Consider the following 6,831-nt stretch of genomic DNA (forward strand, 5'->3'; position numbering starts at 1 on the left):
TGTAGCTGTATGTATGTACACGGATGCATTTTTTTCAAAATATCTTCTTTTTTTAATTTTTTTAATGTTTATTTATTTGAGAGAGAGAGAGAGAGAGAGAGAGAGAGAGAGAGACGGAGACAGAGTGTGAGATGGAGCTGAGCAGAGAGAAGGAGACGCGGAATCCAAAGCAGGTTCCAGGCTCTGAGCTGTCAGCACAGAGCCTGACGCGGGGCTTGAACTCACGAAGTGTGAGATCATGACCTGAGCCGAAGTCGGACACTTAACCGGCTGAGCCACCCAGGTGCCCCAACTTTTTTTTACTATAATATGCTTGACAACCCCTTTACTAAATGCAGTCAAATGCAGGATCTTTGAATGACATCCCTGTTTCTGGGCTAGACCAGAATCCACTTCATGGCATGGGTGAGGATTAGATCCTCAGCTGCCAATAGAAAGCTGAGTCTTTATTTCTGAAATGCCATCACTGATCTCTGGGGTATTTTTAGATGAAATAATCATACATGTCTATTCATTTGCATCTGCCCAGAGCTGGCGGGCGACCTCCATGTTGACCCCGGCATTCAGGACCATGTAGACGAAGGGAATGACAGGTTCCAGATCTCTCTCTGGGCGGGGTTACCATGAGCCTTCCACTCAGGCCTCCTGCCCTTTGTACTGTAACAATGCACGGAAACACAGCCTTGTTAGAGGAAATTCCCAGGGCCATAGCTTGGACATTAGACAGTTGCTTTGCTATGCTGGCCAGGCTGATGTGCATCTAAAAATAAACACACTGGTCTGCATGGGCTTCTATGATTTTGCCATGCACAGTTGATTATATTTCAAAGAGTTTTATTTTTCACTTGGCTTTTAAGAAAGCAAGCCTTTAGGTAAACCTGGAGAATAAAATATATCACGGTTTCATCTTGATTTGACAAAACGTTAGCATTTTCTGACACCCATTTCTGTTGGAAGGGCCACTGTCCTTTTGTTCTGTGACTCCACGACAAGACGGAAGAAGCATAGCATACTGAGTTGCTGCATAAGTGACTGCAGAAGATGTGAGGGTTCAAAACCACATGTCAGCCAGTTCTTCTGAGTGCAGGAAGGATAAAGTATTAGCAAAGAAGCCTAGGGCCACCCAGCCATAGATGATGCAAACACACAGGACCCACTTAAGCGAAATTCTCCCTGCCCTAAGTCTCGAGGTCCTTAACTGGCAGAGAGGCTGTTATCAGCTGTGGTTCATTTAGCAAAGGAAAGATGGATGGAAAGATGGGCTAAAGACCTCAACTCAGAGCAGGCAGACAGCCCCAGCCAGTTCTCCTCTCTTCCTAAGAGTCGAGTATTCTGCTTGTGGTCCCTGAAATTTAGAGGAGAGTAGAAGCACTTAGTTTGCACTTAAAATTAGATTTCTGAATAGCTAAGAATACATATTCATAGAGTAGTGTTTCTATTTTATAGATAAAGCAGAGATCGGAGACAAAGCCCTGAGTCTTGCTGTTACTTGCCTGACTCTAGTTTGGCGGGAAAAGTACCAGAATGTGGCAATTTTCCATCAAATAAGAATGTGTTTGCAGCACAAGAAGTAACCCACAATCTAGTTAGCGAGTAACCCAAGAAGAGCGCTTTGAGGTGAACTTTTCCCACCTCATTGTTCTCATTCCTTTTTTTTTTTTTTTTTTTTTCCTGGACGTCCACCGTAGCTCTATTGTTGTGGCAAAGGACCTATTTAGAAACGATCGCTGCAGATGTATAGAGCTAGCTAATGAAAATGCAGCTAAGATCACTCTCCAGCCTGATGATTTTTTTTTTTTTTTGCAACCCTCCTTTGGTGGTTTGGGCTGGGGCCCTGACATCACAAGACTCCTGGTGGCTTTGAGCAGGAAGGACCGAGAGGTCATCACCCGGACTCCACCCAGTGCGGGCATCCCTTTGGGAACACCCCGGCCGTGGGCCTCCAGGGTGCTGGCATACTGCCTGGGACAGGGCGTTCACCACACCGCAAGGCAGCCAGCCCACCCAGTTTCAGATAGTCCTGATGGTGGGTAAGCCCTTCCACACGTGGAACTAAAACTCGTGGCCCTATAATTTCCACTCATCAGTCTTCCGTTGACTTCTTTTAACACATAGAGCGATCTTTAAGGATTTGAAGGCAACCTTCACATGCTGCAAGGGCAACTTTGTACTTCGAATATCTCCTGGTTCCTTCAACCAATCTGCAAATGACAATTTTCTCATTTTCACCATCTTGGCCAGCCTCCTCTTTCAAGATCTGATGTATTTCTCGAGGCAACATATTCGATACTGAAGCCGATGAATCTCTACAACCTTGTGTGCCAAAGATTATCTGCATTTTCAGAAACAAAACTAAGCCTTGACAAGATACAGCCACTTATTTTAAAAAGTGGCAGAAGGGGGACCCAAAACCAGGGCCGCCTCTTTCTAGCCCACCACATGCCTCTGATTAAACAAGAAATGTTGACCAGGTATTGATCTCAGGCCAGGGTTGATCTCAGGTACGTTGTAAGACTGCTGACAGGTCATTAGGAATCTCGTATGTAGGTTGATATCCCTTTTGTTGCAAGTAAGTAACTTGTGTTTACTGCTAGAGAGTAAAGTTCCCTGGAGAGGTTAGGAAATGACCAGCAGAAAACACTCTGGCTCCTGAAAGGCAACTGCAGACAAGGCGTGTGTGCGTGTGCGTGCGTGTGTCTGTGTGTGTGTGTGTGTGTGCAGGGAGTATGGAAGCAAAGAGGTGCATGAGTGACAAGAAGCAAGAAGGAATTCAGAAAGTCTGGCGGCATTTCCTTTGGAAGCTCCAGATGATGATAGAGCAAGACAAGAAGGCTTGAAGAAGGAAAGAGTCATTACCCGAGATTACCCAAGCGGTTTGCTTCGGACGGTGGTTGTGTCTGTGGCACAAAGAGGAGGTATTTCTTTCCTCCCAGCTGTCCACGCATCCCATGGAAGCGCAAACTATGGGGACAAATCGAGCAGGCTACGATGTCCTGCACAACATCTGATTCTAGGTGAAATATGGTTAAGACATACATCTTTGGGTGGAAAAAAAGAAAAAGGGAATCCTTGTAGCTGTGCCACAGTGGGGGTCAGGGATGGGCTATCTGTCTTTAAGCTTTTAGATTTTTCCTTCACTGCTTGATAGAGCTACAGTCTTCCCTTCTTCTGGCTGCTTTCCAAAAAGAGAGATTGCCTGAGGATGATATGGCCTCCTTCCTCAGCTGCCCTACTTCAACCAGCTCTATACCCAGCAACTAATGCCAAATGGGTTTCTTTAAGCTGCAGGGCACTGCTCCCTAGGAACTATTGCCACACTGTGCCTGATGGCTGAGCACATGGCACAGTAATGCAATGACTCCCTTAAGATCTCTTCTTTGTCAGCATTGTCCTTCAAATAACCATGCAGCATGAGAGAAGGTGACTGCATAGACTCCCTGGAGCCTCTCATGAAAGCAAGAACTTCTCCTTAGAGCTCTGTGCCCTGTTCACCGTTTGAGAAAATCAAGTTTCAGGGAATGGATGTGGCCCCACCCGAGTTCATATGGTAAGTGAGTTACAGGTGCAGGACTAAATCAGGACTAACTAAAGGCCAGCCCAGCTTTCTTTCTGCTAAATCACACTGCCTTCTGGTGCCCAATGCCTTCACCTGCATATGCCAATATTTATTACAGATCAGACTTTCAGTTTTTCTTAATCCCTTTCAGGAAGAAGTGGAATAGAGAATAATAAAGAACGTGTCCTCTGTACAGGGAGCTTCATGGTGGCAGTATTCACATCTGTGTCGTTTGCCATCGTATCCTTATCACATGGCGCAGTGCCTGATATGTGGAAGGTGCTCAGCACATAGTTGCTGAAAACCGAGTAAGTCTCTGACTTGGAGTGGTGGAGGAGGAGGGGCACAGGTAGAGAAACACCTAATGGGAGAGCCTGCCCACAGAGACGTAAAGAAATAGATTCCGAAAGGTATGGCACATAGTAGGTACTCAAAATCCTTGGTGGAAAAAACGATTTCAGCAAAATCTCGTAAAAGATAGCAGGGCAAAATGTTGCGGGGCTTGGCAATCTCCTTGGAAAACCGCACACTTTAAACCTCAGTCTGGTTACTAATTTGGGTTCTTCAAACAATATATCCATTTATTTGTTCATTCATTTGTTCGTGAATTCAGTAAACATTGATTGAACACACGGTATACACCTGGCATGGTTTCAAGGGCTATAGCTTCAGAAATAAAAGACCAATAACCCCTCATGGATGAAAATAAGCACAGCAACCATAATTTAATGTGCTAAGGGCTATGACAGAAGCATTTCACCAAGTGCCATAAAGGCATAGACTTGAGAGACACTCGGTCTGCGGCGGACTGGATGAGGGGTAGGAAGGGGTAACTAATCAGGCCGCAATGGTAGCTGGGTAGAGGGGGTTAATGGCAGCCTCCTGGACACACAGCACACAGAAATGTAAGTAGGCTTTAGAGCTCTCACATATTGGGGAAACAGGTGTTCAGTACAACCAGAAAGACTTATGGACGGGATGAAAAGGAACAAACTTTGAAGGTCTTCTCTGCCTTCCTTACGTCGGGGCTTCTCAGACTGTAATGTGCCTATGAATCACCCAGGGACCTGGTTAAAATAGAGATTCACTAAGTCTGGGGAGGGAATGGAGAATTTGCATCTCTAACGAGCTCCCAAGTGATGTGTGATGCAGCTGGTCCCAGAATGGACTACCCCTTAGGTAGCAAGGAGATAAGCAATGGGGTGCAAAGGAAACATTTCACTGAGGAGAGTGACATTGTCAGAACTGCATTTCCCAAAGACCTCTGTGGCAGGATATGCAGGATGGAATGGAGAGAGACCGTGCTGAGGTAGAATTCCTAAGTGCAAGACATTACGAGCATCTGAACGAAAGAAGCTTTGGGAAGAATAGTTAACGTTCAATAAATGGGATAAATTGGCTGATATTCTGTGAAGTCACCATAATTTATTTCTCCCAGAGGAAGGGCTGGTTGTGATGATAAAAATGAAACACTAAAAACAAAAAGCAAAAAAAAAAAAAAAAAAAAAAAATCCAGAGAAATATGTAGTGTTATTTGAATAAAACTTGACCCTTCTCCAAGTCTCAGTTCACACATCATCTTGATTCTCAGTAGTGACCAGCAAAAGCAACCAGTTAAGGGGTGAGCATCATCCTTGTAGACAGTTATCAAAATGGACTAAGTAAAATCAGCCTGTCAGCCATCACTTGATAGACATTGTCACTGCTTGCATCTAATTTCGGGAAACCACAGAGAGAGCAATTGTTTCATAGCAAAATCTGGAAAACAACAGGGAAGTCCACCAGATCTGAACAAAATGCTTATTCATTTACTTATGACTTACAGATACCCTAAATTAGAAACATCTATTTCTATTTCTGTCAGAAAATCCTCTGTAAACTCTGGTACATTTTTAACACCCCCCTCCCACCAATAAAACCCCCAAAACTCAGAAAGAAGTAAAAACAACAACAACAACAAAACATGGTAAGGGTCTATGATTTGAAAAGAAAAGGCAGGCGGTAAGCTTTTCCCCTTTATGCAGAAGCCAAAACAATGCAACTTCTAATGAGATTTGCCCTCCAAAGAAAATAAGAATCAGCTTCATGTTTTCTGTATCATGCTAGTTGGCATTCTTTATCCAAATATGTTCACATTCAAAACAAAAACCAAAAACCAAGAAACCCAAATGTCATCTCCCCACTCACAATTTTTTTCTCACGGTCCAATCATCAGGCAGTCTCAGCAAGACCCACATGTTGAAAACACACAGCCAGCTAGAGAAGCAATATGGACATACATATCTACTTCAGAGCACCTTGATTCACGTCAAGACAGAGCAAAATAATTCAGGGACCTACCTTTCTCTTCTGTGGCTTGCAGGCTCCTGAAATTTGACCCTGTACTGGAGATCTTCCTGGGAACCTCTTAAGTGAGGTGTAACTCAAGGGTGAGTTCACACAACCACAGGAGGGTGGGGTCTCACAAGACCAGACTTCAGATCCTCGGGACTCACACAGACCTTAGGGAGCAGAGGTGAACTGCCTTCTGTCCTCCTGCTGCAGGAAAAAGCTGGAAGGCTGAGTATGGCTGGAGGTGGGGGCGGAGGCTGGGGGAGGGGAAGTAATATGGGAACCATAATAAATAAGAGATCCTCTCCACATGATTTCCTGTATTTGGTGCCTGTTGCCTTTCTCTAGGCTCCCTAGAGGAAATAAGAAATTTAAACTTGTCCTTTGGCCACTGGGAAGAGGAGAATAAACATGCTAAGACCCAAGAAAAGTGTGAATGAGCAGAGCGACAGGCAGGGAGCTGAGGGGCCACCTAGCTTTACCTTTTACCGAGTGCTTTCTTCCTGAAGTTTCTCCAAGTGTTTAACTCTGAAAAAGTCAAGAATGCCCTCATCCTCTCCCAGTGAGCCGAAGCATTTTCTGGCCACGGTCCAGATGTGTTACAGAGCCATTGAAGGAAGACAGTTCAGAGCAGGCCTGGAAGAGTCTGTTTGCCAGCATAGGGGAAGACGCTCTCCTTTCTGTCTTTGGAAATGCTGGTGACATTCTGTGTCTAATCTTGGGACAACTCCGAAAGTCCCAGGCCGTTTCGCCTCAGGGTTTAAAGAATTATCTGAAGGCTGCCATCCCCAGACTGCTGGAAGCAGAACACCCTCTATAATTTGAGGGGCTCAATGCAAAAATGAAACCGCGAGGCCATTTATCCAAAAATTAAGGGTTTCAAGACGGTGGGGCACCTGGGTGGCTCGGTTCGTTAAGTATCTGACTCTTGACTTTGGCTCAGG

At 45.0% G+C, this 6,831-nt stretch overlaps 1 protein-coding gene across 4 annotated transcripts in view; it reads right to left on the reverse strand.

Annotated features, from left to right (window-relative positions):
- ADGRF5 (adhesion G protein-coupled receptor F5) overlaps positions 1-6,086 on the reverse strand; it is a 98,195-nt gene extending 92,109 nt beyond the window's left edge. For all 4 annotated transcript variants that reach the window (XM_042986517.1, XM_042986514.1, XM_042986516.1 and 1 more), the window contains exon 1: positions 5,897-6,086. The gene's annotated coding sequence lies outside the window, so the exon portion shown is untranslated. The remainder of the gene's footprint in view (positions 1-5,896) is intronic.
- Positions 6,087-6,831: the final 745 nt, after the last annotated feature.

The sequence above is a fragment of the Panthera tigris genome, chromosome B2 (genome assembly GCF_018350195.1).
Source record: "Panthera tigris isolate Pti1 chromosome B2, P.tigris_Pti1_mat1.1, whole genome shotgun sequence".
Lineage (NCBI taxonomy): Eukaryota > Metazoa > Chordata > Mammalia > Carnivora > Felidae > Panthera > Panthera tigris.